Genomic DNA, 19,579 nt, shown 5'->3' with positions numbered 1-19,579 from the left:
TCTAGTTTTCCAATTTTCTACATTGTTTACCAAATAATGTAATAAAGAAGTGTAAGTTCGCTACAGCATCCAGTAAATAAGGTGAAATGCAGCAATAAAAATGATCAATAGAAAAATAATTTAATTATGCATGCAAGTATGCAGTTTTAACTATTTAGACTTCTTTGCCTGGGAGACTAAACCGCTATGTAACTCAGAGGAACCTTTGTGGGAGCGGAACTGCATGCTTACAAACATGTACGTACCTATTTCCAGGAGAGAGGGGGAAATCAAACATTCAGGAAAACGTACCACGTAGCTCTCCAAAGACCCTTTTGCTAATGCACTGATGTTTTGAAGCTGAAAGGTCTGAAGTGGTTATTGTTCTATCAGACATGTTTGTCTTTAGTTTAGAATCTGTCCATTGGAGTCAGTGGGCTTTGGATCAGGCTGTTTGTGTATTTCCAAATGTTGAACATTGAAACATTTTGAATACATTTAGATTCTAGTAATACTTACATATATTTATGATTTGTAGGTTTGTCTCCAACTTCTCATCATCCCTCTCAGCTACAATAGTTGAAGATAACTCACCTTCATTTTGGTTCTGTGATAATCTTCTTTCAGCAACCTTTCCTTTGATTGGGGCGAACGACACAGCCTCATCAATGCTGAATTTCTTTGGGAGAGATCACTACAGCAGCAGAGCAAAAGGCATTTTTCTTCCCGCTGGTGAGCACAGAATTACATTCTGAGATTACCACCAACATAGAGCTGGTTTCATATGAATAATAACCTGAGTTTTCAAACCTGAGAGCTTTAAAGGTAGGGTCCAACACCCATAAAGCTGGCTTGATTTTTCACTTGAAGTTCCCTTTGGGCTCATTGACTTCCATGGATTCTGGCTCAGGCCCAGTGATTTCAGTGAAACGTGGGGATGGTCACATTTCAAAAATCAGAAATGTGCCTTTAGGAACATAACTTCAGGCAGCCAGTATTAAAACATTAAACCATAAACATTTTCAAGAAGAGTGTGTGAGAAAGCAAGTTAGAATATGTAACAGTCAAATTCTGCTCTCAGTTACATCCCATATGACTTCATTTGGGGTGTACGATATAACTGAGAATGGGCATTGACCTAATCTGTAGCTCGATAGGTTTGTTGGAGAGAAGGAAGAAGCAGAGCCTTGCTGAGAAATGGATCATGATTCTTCCAAGGAAAGGTGTAAAAGATGAATAATGATGTAGACCTGGTCAGTGGAAGTGGACCAAACGTATCCTTCTGCAATAGTGTGGTTAATATTTTTGCTGACATGAGTGATAAGGATGTTAGGATCTAACAGTGACACTGAGAAGTAAAGAAATGCACCATAATAAAGACATTCCCATCTGGGTAGAGCTGGGTTGTACTACAGACACTAAATGAAGAAATCTCTCTTTAAAATGAGCATTTAGGGCCTGATCCAGCATGTGCTGAAGTCTTTGGGAGTCTTTCATTGCCTTTTATGTACGTAGGACCAGTCACTTAGATTTAGTTCTTCTGTGCCTTCTGAAAGAGAGAACCTTTAAGTAAAATTGGAGCAGCAGCAGTGCCTGTGGTCTAGAAGGTAGAGCAGAGGACTGAGGCACTCCTTGGCTTAAAACCTAACCATAACTTTGTACAAATTGCTAAACTGCAGTCTTCTGCAAAATGGAGACCATAAGACTTCCCATTCTCCCAGGGGTGTTGAGAGAACTAATTAACTGTTCATAAAGAATTTTGAGATCCAAGAATGAAGTGTGCCATTTACTGAAAATGCAGGCTGTCAGCGTTATTCAGAGACTTTTCTACGTAAAACAGAGAAAGATAGGAAAATCAGGACTATGCTGTCATTCTGGTATAAGGAGGATTCTCAAATCTAAGTGGTGGACTAATTTTGGCCGTAGTTTTGATTGCTTGTATATTTGATTTTGATTTCCTTGTTTCCTTTTTTCCCTTGCTATATTCAGGAAGAGATAAGATTGAAATGTTGACAACTAACTTTCTAATCTCATATGTTTGGTTTTTAGTGAGGCTTCAAGAATAAACAACTTGTTTTACCATTCTGGTACAATGATTTACTTGGCCTTAGGTGAGGAATTGAGCATTTTAATATTTCTAGAGAACTTAAATTGGTTTTGTGAATGGACACACACAAACTATTTCTTTGGCACTCCTACAAATCTTAACATGCATGTGCACAAGTGCACACACTACACTTCCTTCCCCCCACTTCTTCCATGAGGTATTGACATACTTATGTATAGGCTTTTCCTTTATTCATTTAAGAACTGAATTCTGGTGATTTTGGTACTAATGGTTAGGGCTAGATTAAAGCTAGGTTTTTCTAAATTTTGTCTTCATGGGCTGAGACAGAGATGTAGAAATATTCTCAGATTGTAAATATCTTGGGGCAGATCAGGGCTTCCTGATATCTGTATATTGATGTGATCTTATCTAGCCAGTGAAATCTAGCGTGTTAATACCACTGTCAGCTACACAGTAACTGGACAGCCTTTATATTATGTTACTTTGTAAGTCTGTCTACTGCAAAATGTAAACAAGTAATGGAGAGTTGTGGAAGTTTTTTACTTAAATATATTGCAATATAGTTCATTGCCCTCCACTGAATTAATTTCAATTGGCAGATGAAAAGTCACAGCTAGAGCTCTCCAAATCTTAGTTTGATTCATGAATAGGTCTGCAACTCGGTGCTACAGTTTGGGTCATGGATGGAATTAAAACATTCCCTGTTATGAATTTCAATCTCTAATCACTCTTTTCTGAGCTTCAAACTCTACCCCCTGCCCATCCAGTTGGCTCCTCCTCCTTGCCTTTGGTTGTACTCTTTCTTGGAATGGCTTGGTGTGTAGGTATTAACACAGAGTTCCCCTTTGCAGTGATCTGACTTATTTATTAGGTCAAACATTTCCTTTGAGTAACCTCATTAACTCCCATGAAGTTAGTTATACCAGGGATGAGTCTGCATGATGGGTGTGCATGTATATCTTACAGTGGTTACTATTTCATTCGTTACCATTTTTCCTTTCTTCTTGTAGAGAATACTGCAGTAAAGTTAACTAAATTTATAAATATGTTAGTTGTTGTGATTGCATATACTTTTTGAATGTACTATTGTCCCAAACTGATACTAGTGTATATACTGCATGGTTTTAAGACCTGCCATTTTCCAAAAAACTCTGTATTATGATTTTTAATGTCTTTTCACTCTATTCAGCCAAAAATTGTCCTTTGTATGGAATTTGCCAGTTTTTCTTTTTTTGTTTACTGAGCAGCCTGTGACACTTATTAGACCAAGTGCAAAACCAGTTAAGTGACAGTATCATGAAATGCATAATTCAGGTGACTTTCACTCGGTATAACTGTCAGTGTTTAACAAAGTAAATATAGCCAACTGTCTTGGATGGCCTTCTCATGCATAAGTGCCTTTAGCTAGACAAGGAAGTTAAAATGCAGCAAAGCTTTAAATATAACTCTTTTTGAAACTAGGTTAGCGATGTGGACTAGTACACTCGTTTCTGTTTCCCTTTGGGACGTGCTAAAAACAAGTAACAGTAATTTACAAATCCCAGATGTCTTAAACTAGTAGCCTTGAGAGTAGAGTTTCATTTTTCCTATTTATATTTTGTTCATAAGTATTTATTTTTATATATATAATATAAATAAATACAATTGTGTTACACCTTGGCTTAGATATTCATGTTAGTCTAGGCAAGCCCACAACATCTGAAAGATTCATCAGTGACCACTGCTTCCAAAAACCAAGTTGGAGTACAGACAGCATTTGCATTATACATGAAATAAATGTCAGTTAGATGATATTGCTGATGTACAATAGAAATAATCAATAAAAATTTGCTTTGAAATATTTAAATATTCAAAGAGGTACAGTACCTAGAGTGTTCATTTTACTGGAAGCAATATTCACCATAACAGCAAATTAGAAGTGAATATTACAGAAAAAGGAAGTGAAATTCTGCATTGAAAATGAAAGTACTTCAGTAGAAAATTGATTCTATGAGTCATTTGTCCAGTCAGAGAACAGAAATATATCATGTGATTTGTGAATTAATAGGTCAGCTTTTGAATATTGAACATACAGAGCTATCCACTTTTCAATTAACTACAGAGCAAGAATCATCAACAGAAATTATTCCGTGAATAATTTAAAATAACACTTGAGAGGATTCTGGTTTGTTTTATGGAGAAAAAGTAGTTAAATTTAAGGAATTATTTATTAGACTTATGCATCTAGCACTAGTGTTGTCTAGCCTTTTGGATCACATAATATTTGTTCTGTATAGCCACAGTGGAATCTAGAGTAAAAAATCTCTGAGCTAAAGTGCTTGTGCATTTTTCTATCCCAAAAAGAAGACTGAACAGATTATGAACCTTCTGCACCAGAGCAAAACTTAAATGCACTAATCTAAGATGCGCAAATGAAAATCAAAATGATGTCTAAGGGCCTCATCCTGTGAGGTGCTCAGTGCCTCCCACTGACTTACTGACAACTTAAGTTGAAAGTGTACAGATCCTCAAATTTACATGTCCAGGAACTCACAGTACTGAATGACTGTATTAAAGACTTCAGTTTCATGTGCTGTCAGTGATTTTACTCTTATTAGCATGTGATCTGCTCAAAAGGAAGAAAATCAATTTCGTTACACTAACACACACACACCTATAATGTTAAAGAACTCAAACAGGAAAGAACAGAATATTGAAACTAGAAATGAAACTGAAATAGCAAACTTCTTTCATATAGAGAAAATAAGTTTGAATTCTGTGGACAAAATTTGCTGCTGGTGTAAGTCAGTTAAAGTACATCAGGCAACCAGAGAGAGAGAGAGCACATGAAAGATATCTCACTAGCTGCTAAACAGGAGACACAGTGCAAAAGAAAAATGGCATATAGAAAGTAGAAAGGGATGATTTGATTTCATGACTCCCTCCACCATTTCATTATTCCTTCTGAATCCATTTAGAAAATAATTGGGGTATTTGCATGGAAGGACAGAACTAGTAAATGTTTTCATCTTTATCACTTTTAAAATAAAGTTCAGGTGCATTTCCCAGCCTTACTTTTTCCTATTATTAATTATATATATTTTCAAAAGCCACCCCTGAAACATCCAACTAAAATGTCAGTTAATGATTCTAAAAGTGTCTAACACAATGTGTAGGACTGATTATGGCTGGAAAATAAAGTACTGGAAATACTAGCTCAGTCTATCTAAACCTGATTCTTTTCTGTGGTGGAGCATTTCCAACATTTTATAGTCCCCTGTAAGTTAAAATTTGTTGATCGCTGTTTATATATCAACTATCAGTGTTTATATCTAAACTTATCAGAGTTCAAGCACTGAGCAATAATAAACATTTATTGTTCATTTAAAAACATATGAAAAATATAACAACTAGTATTTCAGGTCTGCATATTCCTTAATGAATCTTAAAAGCCATAATTTAAAATTTTATATCTATCTATCTCTTAATAAGACACTTATCCAATTTAAGGATAAATGTTTTGCACTATTCAGTACTCGAAAACAATTTATAATGTTTTAATTAGTTCGTTTGTCTTCTATGGTTTCTATTTTTCTTCTTAACAGTGATATTAGATAACATTTGTAAAAAGCTATCTTTCCCTTTCACACTCCCTTAATTCCTTCTTGTTTTATGGGCCACTCCAGGCAAAATAAACCCTTGCTGTCTACTGAAGCACTGCATTCACCATCCCTGCCAATTAAGGTCACGTGAATAATTTTGGTGGATTAACTAATAATGTTCAGAGTCACCCACTGTCCTAATCCAGGGACAGGTATTTCCCTGAATGCCTGAACATTGGTCATTCACAGAATAATGTTCCAAGTGTTGCTATGGCCCAAGATGCTGAGCTCTCACCTTGATTTAGAGCATTCTTGGGAAGAGCAATAGAGAGGAAGAGTGCAACTAATTGGGCTGAATCCTAATCCCAGCCTCTGACAAACAAATGGCAGCGGGGGTAGTGAGAATCTTCAGAAGGTTCCATAATGGGGGACAGGATTCCTTAAATACCTTAGTGGGTAACCCAAAATGCTCATGGGTTAGAGATGCCAAATAACGTTATGAGCTAGGGAGAGAGTGATGAAATAATGGCTCGTTTTATGTGTGGGTATAAATATAATACGATATATTCATGCTTGTATTGGCGTGGGGGGGTTATATGAAAAATAGCTTCAGTTGTGTTAAAAATATTGTTAATCAAATGTGAAGAAGGAAAATGGACTGAAATTATTTTTATTTTGAACAACTTGAAACTAAATTTAGAGCATCACAAATTATTTTGATGTTTCCATGTATCAAACAAACAAATGAGCCCCTTCCAGCGACTGTGATTCAGCGCACAAATTTGCACAATTTGTCACACCTACTCACTCAGTGGAAGCCTCTGTTCCCAAAGGAAACAATGGGAAGCAAAAGCTGCTATTTTAACCAGAAAGTGATTGGCTTATTCCCTAACAATGTAGAAGAGGTTCTGTTTGTCATTACCACTTATATCATCACTAATTATCAAAAAGTTGGTCTAAGAAACGGATTCAAGTCAGCAAATGCTTTTGGATGTTTTGCTGCTTCCTGTGGATTGAAGTAATTAGTAAAAATGTTACTATCAGCAAATGGTTTCCATCATTATTTCCCATGTGTGTCTCTTGCAATTGCATGAGTCTTTCCAATGATAAATCAAAATAAATCCTGTAAATTTCCCATTTGAAACAGAAATGAAAACTGTCCCACTGATACCAATGTGAGCAATTTCATTTTGTCATGAAAAACTAAAGTTATTTTTTTATTTACTGGGACAAGATTAATTTTTTTAATCAAAGTTGTTCTGATCCAGTGGGACATCAGCAAAAGGCTTCTAGTCCCCCAATCTACAAAACCCACGTTTAGGGCCATATGAATTATTGTATTGAATCAGACTAGTGGTCCATCTAATCCAATATTTTGTGTCAGACCCTGAACAGGATAAACATGTTCAGAGGCAAGTGCAAGAAACACTGCAATGGGCAATTATAGAATAACCTGCTTAAAAAGAAAGCTCCTTCCTAATCCCATCATTTACTGGGTAATTTATGCCTATCTTTTTTATTTACATTAAATAAGTAAATAACTGTGGTGTTTACAAACTATTATTAGTTAACATTTAATATTAATATTATAGTAATGCAGTTAAAATTGGGCCCTCTTGTGCTAGGTGCTCTACAAATTCATTCAAAGACAAATTCCCACCCTGAAGAGTTTACTGCCTATGAAATTAACCATTTATTCCTTCTTTTTGTTTTCTCTCTGTTAGCCATTTCAATGCATAACTGTACATGGCCTCTCAGCTTACGGATAGTCAGCTTCCTTAATAGCTTATTGTGAGGTATTTTGTCAAAGTCTGAACAAATTGCGTCAACTGGTTCTCCTATATTGTCTTTTGGTGACACACTGAAAGACTTCTAGTTAACAGGAGAGGTGCAATTTTCCTTTACAGAAGCACTTACTAGTTTGTCCGTGTCTTAAGCTCATCTAAGAGTTTTATGCTAACATATGTCAGTTGTGTTTTGCGGTGTTGTTGTAGCCATGTTGGTCCCAGGATATTAGAGAGACAAGGTGGGTGAGGTAATACCTTTTTATTTTATTCAAGAAAAAGAGCTCTGTAGTGTATGTAATGTAACTTGAAAGCTTATCTCTTTCACCAGCAGAATTGAGTCCAATAAAAGATATTACCTTGCCCACCAAGTCTGTGTTTTGGACTGTTACCATAGTGTCCAGGAGGCTAATGTCATGATTGCCAGCATCAGTAATGTATAGAGTCTAGGCCACTTAAAAATGCTCCATTGAGTAAATTTGTCACAGGATCTGTTTAACTGTATTAAGCAAGTTAATCCATATTAACTTTCCTAATACAAAAGTCTTGGAGGAGTATAGGGGGAACGTGAAGGCTTCTGTTTAGGCTGGCACACTGACAGCAACCCTAGCTAGAGTATCACTTGCCTGTCTGGATATATCCACATTTCCTGGGGTAACTTGGCACATGCCCACTCAACAGAGCAGGACATATGCAACATATTCAAGTAACTGTAAACATACAAAAGGATAAAAGGAAACAATGAAATGATCCAGCCTCATTAAAGTGAATGGCAAAGCTTCCATTGACATCAGTGGTACAGAATCAGGCTCAATTTGAATAATTAACAGGTTTAGTAGAAAAGAAGTTTGTAATCTCATCAAAAATATATCAAGCTAGTTTGACAGGATCTATTTTCCATAAATATATGTTGATTGGCCTTATATTTTGTTAGGCTCCTTTAATTCTTGATTAATTGAGTCCTCTATCAGCCATTCCACTATCTTGCCCGGCATCACCGTTAGACTGACAGACCTATTGTTATGTAGGTCATCCTGTTTATCTTGTTTAAATATTTGCACATTAGTTTTCTACCAGTCTTCTGGGACCTTCCCATTGTTTCAAGAATTATTGAAAATCTACATTAATGGCCCAGGGTGGTCCTCAGCAAGCTCTTTTAATAGTCTTGGTGGTCACAAGTTATCTGGATCTGCTGATTTTAAAATGTAAGCTTAGTAGCTGCTATTTAACATTCTTTTGAGATACTAAGTATCATATGATGACTACATTACCTATTTCCCCCCAAATACAGAACAGAAATATTGATTGGACACTCCCACCTTTGCTGCTTTATTATTGATAGTTCTGCCATTTCTGTCTAGTAATGGACCAATACCATTGCTAGAATTCTTTTTGCTGTTATTACAACTTTCTCTTATTGTCCTTAACTCTGCTGGCCTTGATTTTGCTTGTGTCTCTTCACTTCCCTTATCAATTTTCTACAACGTCAAGCTTCTGATTATATTCATTACTATCAACTCTCTCTCTCTTCCATTTATAGATAGGTAGATAGAAAGAAAGAAAGAGAAAGAAAAAGAAAGAGAATCTGCCGTCATGTCCCATCTCAATCAGATCAGTTTTTTAACTAATACGGCCTTCTTCCTCGATTGTGGGACTGCGGCTATTTGGGCATCTAGTAAAATGTTCTTATTTCCTAATTATCATTCACATTTTTCTGATTAAATTCCAAGCAAGTGTGGATTAAAGAGGATGCCCCTATCTTCCAGCTGGACTTGGTTTCAGCATGCACATTTTTGTATAGCTGTCCATCTTTACTCCTGGCTGTGAGGGTTTAATTCTGGTGATTTCTCTCACTGATAATGAAGGTTGGAATGGCTGGAGAATGGCAGGCTCCAGGTCGTAAAGGTATTTGGCCAATCTTTGAAAATGCCAGGCATAAAAGGAGAGGCATGGTCTCTCTAGTAATAGCCAGGAATTCATGCGTTCAAACCCTGGGTCTGACATGGACTCTCTCTATTCCTGTCTTAATTACAGATGCCCAGAAATGCTTATTTATACTGATGACCGGTTACTCACATGAGTAATTCCACTGAAGTCAGTAAAAGTAAAAGTGTTCACAATTTGTTCACATGCTACTTTTATGTAGTTTTGACGGCTGCTAAAATGTCCTATTTAATATTGTGTGATTATATGAGATAAATAATGCAAGCACAAGTGATACCTAATTAAAATTTTACTCATCTTCTTCTACTTCGGCATCTACAATTTCCATCCTAACAAGGAAAATGTAATGATGCCCTGAATGTGCAGGAAGGACATGAGATACATTTGTACCTGTTTGTGTAGTGCCACTGCACGATGGATAGGCACGGGGACTGTTGTTTGTTAGTAATATGGAAAGGACATTTGGCTAGATGGCCTTTGTGCAGTGTAGAAGAAAGACAACTAATACAATGACTATGAAATAAAAGATGACATGAGCCAGCCAATTATAAATATAAAATCCATGTGCTACATAAACTTTATAGCAGGAAAAATAAGATACTTATGATAGCACAATTTGCTTTGAATGTCCTTACTTCCAGCTTGTCTTTGTTTCAGGAAAAAAAGAAAACACCATGCTCACAATAAAGGTAGCATCTCTATGTTATTAAGACAGCTGCCTTAAACGAATATATAGACTGTATTAAATACTTTTATCTAATGCCTATGACATACCCTTGCCTGCCATTTATATTTCAGGGACTTTATGTTCTATCATGCCAATAATATGGATTTTGCAATTCCATGAAAAACAAATTTATACAATAGACCTTGATGACTTTCAAGAAATTATTAGGAATCTATCAGGGCATTGATTAGTCATGGGCAAACCTTGGAAGGTTTAAAGACTTGGCTAGGTTTGGATAAACACACAAAATACTGATGCTGGGTTTGTGAACTCTTTTGCGCTATCCAACTTAATTTTATCTTAATAGTCGCTGTAGAAATCTCACAGGATTCCAGTGAGGTTTCCTTGTCTTACTATTCCTAGAATCCAAAATTCATCAACAGCATTTTTCTTGGTATTTGAGGACTCCAATCTAGTCTGTCTGTGGTAGACAAGTGCAGAGATGAGCTAAGATATAAGCAAATGTTAATGGAACACCTCTTTTCACAAAATATCCATCCCAGTTTGTTCAGACTAGGTTTATAGAAGCATCTGAACTTTCCACCTTTGCTCAGGTTTGCTCAAAACATGGAATGCAGTTTATTTTTTGTAAATAACATGCACTGCCAACGTAAATTGTAATCTTAGTTACTTAATTTTGCACAAAATATTCCTCTACTATGGAGTTAAGAATGAACAATAGTTTGGTCACAAAGTAAAGGAACACAAATTAATTAAAGTGGGCACTAAATACAGCATGTGACATCAGGTTTGACCTATTTGTGAATTATACAGAAATAATTTACCAGGAAGAATGTTACAAACCAAACAGAAATGTGAATTTTAAAATTGTGAACCACCCTAGTATTCTATGCAGCTACACATGGTATGTTAGAAACAAACTTGGCATATGAGTTATAAGAGTGGCGTGACTGCATTTACATTAGGTCAGTTTGACCTGCTGCAACACCTTTATATGCATTACTTCCTGGCCTTCTCAAGGTTTTTAATCATTTAATTGATTGACACTTGAAATGGAACAGGTGGTTCTATTACTTATTCATTCAAATTATTCAGTCAGTTGGAATTTTGATATATGCAATTTGCTATATCTCCTTCTAGATCAGCCTCAAATTATGCTTGTGTGAAAATTCATCACTGTCAGTTTAAAATCAGGATGAAAACTTTTAATGTGATTGTGTGCAATGAGTTGCAGACATAAATCCTCACATGCCTCCCCTGAAATATTATAATGTACCAACCCATTATCATTATTATCATTATCATTATTAATAACTATACATATTATTTTGATGCATTTAATATTGAATGCTAAATATTTAAGTTTTGTAAAAACCATGTTTTAAGTACAGCCTACTTTAGGATGGAGTTTCAAATGAGTGTCTTTCTAAGCCAATGCAGCCCTGAATGGCTTCCAATCTGGCTACTAATAATGTAGAAATTAAAGGTAGATTGATATGTACCCTGCAATGTATCAAAAAATAAATGGATTCAATCAAAATATAAAGATTTTGAATGCATTAATCTGTGCCATATACTTTTTTCAATTATGCTTATCTAAGATAAAGATTTTTATATATATTTTAATTTCAGATCTGATGCAGTATTTAGAATACAATTATGTTTTGGTTTGCTACCCTCTTCTCGCCAATTACTTTCAGTGTGTTGTTGAAACAGAAGTCCCTCATTGATTGCTTCTCATTTTCATTACTGATGGCCCCCATCAGACAGTCAGGCTCCAAGCTAATTAGGAGAGCTTTGTTCATTAATGCTTGTTTCCTCCAAAAACTCTGCAGGAAGGAACCTCATGAACAAAGTACACTGGCTGTAGTTGTATACATGATAATGGCAACAGTAATTACGCTACAATGTTTAATCTAAAATGTCCCATCATAAGAAAATTACGAATTTATATACATGTGTTATATAGCTTCAGTAATGTCCAAATAGGATTTCATTCATAAGACAAGTCAAAGCCTGCTATGATTTTTTTTAAAAGTATCAAAGTCAGAACCATTTTGCTTAATCCCTTTGAAATTCTGTGGTTTTTTAGGTAAAAGGGACCCTGGGTTGGAATTACAGATTCAAAGCCTAGCCATTTTTACCCATCTTTGAGTGAACTAAAATTATTTTTTTATGTTGTCCTATTTAGCAGTGGTGGAAGATTGACAGCCCTGGGGCCTGACGTATGCTGTAGATGCAAAATTTGCAGCACAGGGAGTGGCAGTGACCCCTTAAGCAGCACAACCAATGTGTCTGAAAATAGATCTCGAGGGACCTTCTCTTGTCCACAGGAAGCTTTTTGGCAAAATGTTTGAATGTCTGCCAGTGGTGGATCAGAGATGGTGGTGACGATGGTGTGAGCAACAGGGGAGGTATTTTCATGAGTAGAGTTAATCATCGATGGTTTATATAGACAGCATAGGGGATGAGAGAGTAATAGAGTGTATATTTGCAGTCATTCTCTTACTTCTTTTCTGACAGTGTTAGTTAGTGCCATTTAAGATGGTGGTGATTTTATATAGTAGGGACACAAGTCCTACACTTTTCAAGTACAGAAAATTATAATCTAGAATAGGCATCAGCTAGCAACGACCTCTGGTCACTACCAGTCTTGTGAGAAAATACTCTCCTAGCCTTTGAGTAGGTAATTATAAGAATGGAAGCAGTGCCCAAAGTTTTCCAAATAAAGTAATCATATTTCTAGTCATTATGACTGAGGCAATACAGAAATCAGACCAGTTACCATTTAACTGACTCACATGAGATCATGCTTTCTGAACTGAGCTTGACAACCTCTCTGCAGTAGTTGTGCATAATGAAAGTTTTTACCCAAAGAACATTTTTGAGAGAAGTGGAAATATGAAAATCAGAGCAACAAACAGTCCAGTTTTAGGATCAAGACAGCATCATCAGAACAAATTCCATGTTCAGTCCTCCTAATTACAACTCTGATAGATGCTCATGATGGGGTACCCTCTGACAACTACCTAAATGCTTACCTTCCATCTTCAATATCAGTTAGTACTGAGGACAAATATGCTGTGTTCTGTAAATGTAGGTCCTGCTAACTGAAATATAGGTCAATATACTCTTGATTTCTTTTACAGGTCTCAGAGAATTGTTGATCTCTCCCCAGCCCCCCAGTTGCTTTCCCCCCGGGGTTGAGGAAGGAAACAAATATTGCTAGTTTTATCATTTTAATGGAATGAGTGTTGATTGCCATACAAATTCTTTTTTCTTCTAATTGTAATGTAACAGCCTTGTTTTTCCTATAGAGGTTTAATGGAAAGTGATGTGTTTCCCAAAAGCTGCTAACTGTCCTAGTGAAATTTAGGCACCAAACATCAGGTGCTAGGGTGTTCATTAACCTGTACAGGTATTTTACCAAACTCTGCGTGATTGACTATAGGAAATTAATCGATGGGTTGCTCATATTCTTTCACTACCTCATAAAATGGAGCCAAAGCTTCTGTCTAACTTGTGCAGTGTGCACCACAGTACTTGTGGCATAACCCTAAGTGTGCTCCTGATCTGGTGAGTTTCCCCTGATTACAGTTAGTGATTTGCATAGTGTTATCAGAGGAAATCATGAATTGAATTCTGTCACTGCCTTGTCCTTTTCCATACTGTAGTGCTTTTACTACTGGGCATATGTATTTTGATTATTGTAAGGGTAATCTTACTCTCCATTTAATGTTTACTTTTTGTGTTCTCTTGACAGAGATCTCAGTGTACGGCTGTTACATTTTTGGCGGTATCTTTTTTTTTTTTTCTTTAAAGGATGGATTCTGCTTCTAGCATCACTGGTTCATTTTGAAGTAGGAAGAGGCAATAGGACATGGTAAGGGCTCTGTCTAGTACTCAAGAGCCTTCTAGGAAAGAAAACTAGCTACCATTCCTGCTCACACACCACATGCTCAAGGAGCCTGGGTTCATTGGGCTGGGGCTGATCAGCCACCTCAACTAGTTGGGATTGCTTTGCAGTCTGCAGTGAGCACTAGATTGGATTGTTTCAGAATAGGGTGGCCAGATAACGAGTGTGAAAAATTGGCACGGGGGCGGAAGGTAATAGGCGCCTATAGAAGACAAAGACCCAAATATCAGGACTGTCCCTATAAAATCGGGACATCTGGTCACCCTATTTCAGATGAGTGGCAAGGTTTTCTTGACAGTAAAACTTTATTGACTTGAAGGAATGATAGTATTTCAACAAGACATTGTTCTGGCTATGAAAGGTTTGAGAATGATGACATTTCAGGTATGAAAATATAGAGTAATCATTTGTTTCACCTCCTCAAAGTGTTGACTGGCAGCAGTGATTGAGAATTGGGGTGGTTCAGGTAGGCCCCCAAACTTGAAGCTGCAGAAAAGCCACATCTCAGGAGGGATTCTCTGCATGAGGGACAGCTTCCAATATTATGGTGAGGTTTATTGCACATGGTCCATGAGCTGCTGCATCTCTGCTCTGGTTGGGGCACATTGCAGTTAGTTTCTCCTGTTAAATAGAAAACATTCATCAATATATTCTACTGATCAGTTCCTTGCCTCCATCTTCAGAGAGAAGAGTATTCTATAACCTCATAAGAGGTTTTGGCTGGAGTGGGTATGTCCTCCTTGCATATAGAGGAGCTCCTTAATGGATAGTGCTTACTGGAGCTGCTCTGGGGCCCTGTGAGTCTACACTGCCCTCAACAGGTACTTGTGCCACAGTGTGCACAGTGCTGTGAAAAGAATGTATATGACTTGTAACATTAATGCTGCCAGATTCTATCCATAAACCCTGCCTTTTAGTAACTGCATAAATCAGTGTTTTGGAAGATCTCTTTTGATGCTTTCCTGAGATTCCCCAATGAGGCCTTGAATAAAGCCATCTAGTTAGTATATTAATTGACTTGTAACCTATGAGGAACAGGCACTCATGCTGCTAGAACCAAGAGGACCCAGAACACTGGTTAAGGGGCAGGTCTTGCAGACACACGTTAATCCTTCCTCATTCATGTAGTTCAGTTTTGAAGTGAACCTTCACATGATGAAGTTTCTGGAGAACTTAGCCATAAATTTGACACTGCTTTAGGCAATGAGTAGAACATATATTTCCCTGAGGAGCAGTGGAGCATATTGCGTCTATTAAAATATGTAAGAATATTTTGTTAGCCTGTCATATAACTATATAATATATTATAATTACTATAACTTATTATTATTAAACTTATTATGAATAGGAAATACATGTGCTAATACTTAAAAAAACAAAAACAAACCCCAAAACCCAACCCTATCTGCATAGATTAAAAACTGTGTGTATGATGGGTTTGATCAGCTGCCACATACTGAGTGACAGTTACTGAAATTCGGATGAGAGCTAGTAAGACGAATTAATAAAGGAAATTGATAATGGAATGGGCAACTCATAATATTGTTTTAAGTAAATTCAGAAAATGTTTTTTCAAATTCTGAATCAACAACTGATAAAAATTCAATAGTAATGAGTTCATTTGTATGGAAATGAATGTCATACTATCCTGGGCTGTCCATGTTTCATGGCTTTCTGCTCAATGTCACTAACTATGGTCATGAAGATAGGTCTTTTCAGGAAATAATCCCTTAAAAAAATCAATTTAAATGCAAAGACTTTGGTTGGCTTTTTAAGTTTTCTAAAAGTCATTCAGAGTTTTTGATTTATAGTGCTTTATGCCAGTTTTTAAAGTTTTGTGAGAGTATTGCTTGAAGCCAAGTAGAATACACAATCAATAGAAGAATTTTGTAGCAATCCTATGCAAATAAAGGGACTTACAGACAATTTTGACATATTATAAACCTGTTGAAAAACATATTTTCCATTTCCTGGTTCAGTTTGAAAAAACTTTAGAAACCGGAATGCAAAACATGAATCTGTAGCCAACTATTCAGAGTGGAAACCTGACCACAGTGTTTTGCTCATCAGTCAGGGTACAGAAACATACCATGTGACTTCGGTCCAATGATAATAGCTTGAATTTTGAAAATTGAATACTCACCATGAACTGCTTGAAAAGAAGCTAGAGATCAATAAATTATTCAGCCAGTAATTTTGAATAACTAAATCTGAGAAAATCACAAATTTATTTTGAACAGAGACAGAATTCAGCTAATTATTCACCCTATTCTAATACAATCTGATCTTGCTGTCACATAGGATATTTATCTAAGTAAAGACTGCAGGATCGGGCCCCAAGTTGATAACCATCTCATCTGATCCTGTTTCCTTTCTACAGTGCACCACTTCTCTCTACTTTACCCACCTCTGAAGTGTTCCACAGAGCTACTTTGTAATGCCTTGCATTTTGGAAATGTACACTAGCAATATTAACTATTATCAGGGACACTACGATCTACTGTACTAGTATTTTGACTATACCAGTTAGAGGTTATGTAAACAGATTTGATAGAATAGAAAGTGTGCAATTAGAAGCACTTTGAATCTTCCAGGAAGTGTAGGAGATCCCTAGAAATGAATCAAGTGTCATCAAATCTATATGTATGCAGCGTTGTTGTAGACATGTTGATTCCAGGATATTAAAGAGACAAAGTGGGTGAAGTAATATCTTTTACTGGACCAACTTCTGTTGGTGAGAAAGGCAAGCTTCCTCAGACCTGAGAAAGAGCTCTGTGTAGCTCAAAGTTTGTCTCTGTCACCAACAAAAGTTGGTCCAATAAAAGATGTAACCCGTCCGTGCCCGGGGTAGAAACCTGAAAATGCCAAGGTCAGGGCAGGCTGCAAACGGAGAGCAGATTCTCCCAACACTGGTAGGTGACACTGAAGTCAGACTTCCCAGCCAGCCACAAACTGTGATTCTGATTCCCCAAACCAGTTATCAAGAAGCCAGTACACAAATGACACAGCCCCCTTTACTGCATTTCAGTCTCCAGCTCCCAGTCAGCCACTAGGTCCAGTAAAGAGACCAGTTATTTAAACTCTATGCTTTTTACCAAAAAGGTTTCTCCTGACCCCAAAGGGTCAGCCACAGTACCAGATCAATACAAGTTTGTATCTTACCCAAAATACCAGGCTGCCAGCCAATCCTTTAGTAACTAAAACTAAAGATTTATTAGAAAAAAACTATAATAGAAATGTTAAAGGATTAAATCAATCAGATACATACAAATTATTTGAAAGTCCATATATATCAGGTTTCTAGAAGAACTGTGGAGTTTGCAGGCTTGTATAGTCCCTCTGGTATACATCCAGTACCTGGATGGGTCTCAGTCCTTTGTTTCACAGCTTTAGTTGCAGATGACTTGATCCAAAAGTAGATAGGTGGCTGAAGCTGAACAGGATTGAAGACAAGATGGATCCCAGGCCTCTGCCTTTTTATGTCCTCTGGCCCTTGCCATGCTGCTTGTGGAATTTCACAGGAACCAAAATGGAGTCCAGAGTCACATGAGCAAGTCCTGGTGACTCATCAGGTATATCCCTGACTTCTCCCCCTGGGCCCGAGTGACTGGAGGGGGCCGCCGAGCCCTAATGATTGGACAGGGCCGCCAAGCCTAGTGATTGGGTGGGGCTGCCAGGCCCTAGTAGCTGGAATGAGCCACCCAAGACTCCTGGGTGGGAAATACCCCCTGAGGCCGGCCCTGACCTAGAGGAGCTGCCTGATGCCAGGAGCTGACGGAACCCTGTGTAGACCTGCTGCCTGTCAATGGGAAGGCACCAGACCGCTTGCTAGCCACTGGGGGCCAGGGCTAAAGACTTGTAAACGGGCACTGTTTATTCCCCTAAATGAAGGCGCTATGACCTTCCTCGGAGCCCGGCCTGAGGAAGGGTCACGACGCCCCGGCTGGACCATGCCACCGGCCTACATAGGGAAACTTGAGAAAAGGAAAAATTGCATTTCCTTTTCCCGCACAAATTGTTCAAAACTTCTAATGTTAATTGCTTAGATTTTATTGCTGATAGTACCCATAGGAAAAATGTTAGTGTAGGAAAAAGTTACCCCAATGGTCAGTAAAATGGAATATGAAAATATCAAATATATGTATAAATGTTCAGGTTACTTTAAAAGTAGAAAAATTAATCTGTCCCTTAATTTATACATTTTATTTGTCACATTTAAGTCAAGTCAGTTTTGACAGCAGTATCTATAAGAAAATTTCAATACATAATTTAATATTGTGTCTGTTTCTAACCTGAATTATGTATATTATCTTGTATTTATGAAAAGAAGATGGTCCATTATTTAAAGACTGAAGTCACTGACATGGCACTATGAGGCAATAGTTTTTAGGAAGCCTTCACCATAGCTTTTCTTCACATACACTGGGAAATCTGCTTTTCAGTGTTGGATTCAGCCACATTGAAACTGTGGTTACTTGTGCGTGCATATTTTTCTGATTAAAAATATTAGTGTAGAAAAATAAGAAGTGGTTTTTCATTTACTGAAATATGCAGAATAGTTCTATCCTGCAGTACACTGCACTACTGTCTCCTTGAGAAGTCAATTTTCAGACCTTTTATATTCATCTGACCTTAAGGTCAATTCTGATCTTAATAGGGCCTCAGTTCAGCAAAGCACTTAAGGAAATGCTGAACTTTAAGCATGTGCTTAATTTAAATCATAGGCTTCCATCCCATTAACTTCAGTGGGACTTAAGAGTATACTGAAGTGCATTGATGAATCGGAGTAAGTACATAACGTATTGGAAATTACAACTGTGCATTAAAATAAAAACAAGAGAAAACTAATTTGATTGATAGCTCAAGATAGGAAAAGCCGTTGATATATACTGTGGATTGCAACTGATGTGGGCAGGTGGTAATCAGTTGCTAATCTAAACAAACAAGACTCCATCAGATATTTCAACTATTCACCTTTCCACTTGTCTTCGAGTTGCCTTTCTCAGTCCCATTCATGAACAGGTAATATGTATTTGTAATGCTGCTAGTATTTGATCAGCTCTGCAAATTGGGTATTCTTTGTTATTTTCTAGTTTGTCAATGTAGATCATAAAGGACACAGTTAGAGCTTGAAACTAAACTCAAGTGGTACAACCCCTCACAAACCAAAACAGCAATGAAAAGTTCATCAAAACTTACCCTGCAAATTCAAACCTGCCCCATTTCAGACAGCTCTAGTAACTCAGGAGTTTAAAAAAAAAAACAAAAAAAAAGATGCAATTTCACAGACTGTCGTAAAGAATTAGCAACAAACCCTTTTCAAATGTACATTACTGTACTTGAGAGTCTCCAAAGGCTCCTTTGTCAAGGCTGGTTTGTAGTCTATGTAGTTTGTTAAAAAAGCTTTTAGAATCATCATGGTCGATTGGATCAGTGTTGCTATCGTGAATATGCAGCAAGTCCACATTAAAGTGCTTATGAAATTTTAATGTCAAAAGAATTAAAAGCACATGTGCTGTAACCAGTTTATGAAACCAAATATTTTAAATCTCCCACACCAACCTGCAAAGTGGGGACCATTGTATAGGGTATGTTTTTTCCAGAGTACCTGTGTACTCA

Source organism: Emydura macquarii, unplaced genomic scaffold (assembly GCF_026122565.2).
Source record: "Emydura macquarii macquarii isolate MOO-44397 ecotype Brisbane River unplaced genomic scaffold, CSIRO-AGI_Emac_v2 contig_1253, whole genome shotgun sequence".
Classification (NCBI taxonomy): Eukaryota; Metazoa; Chordata; order Testudines; family Chelidae; genus Emydura; species Emydura macquarii.
Note: the sequence above shows the minus strand (reverse complement) of the source record.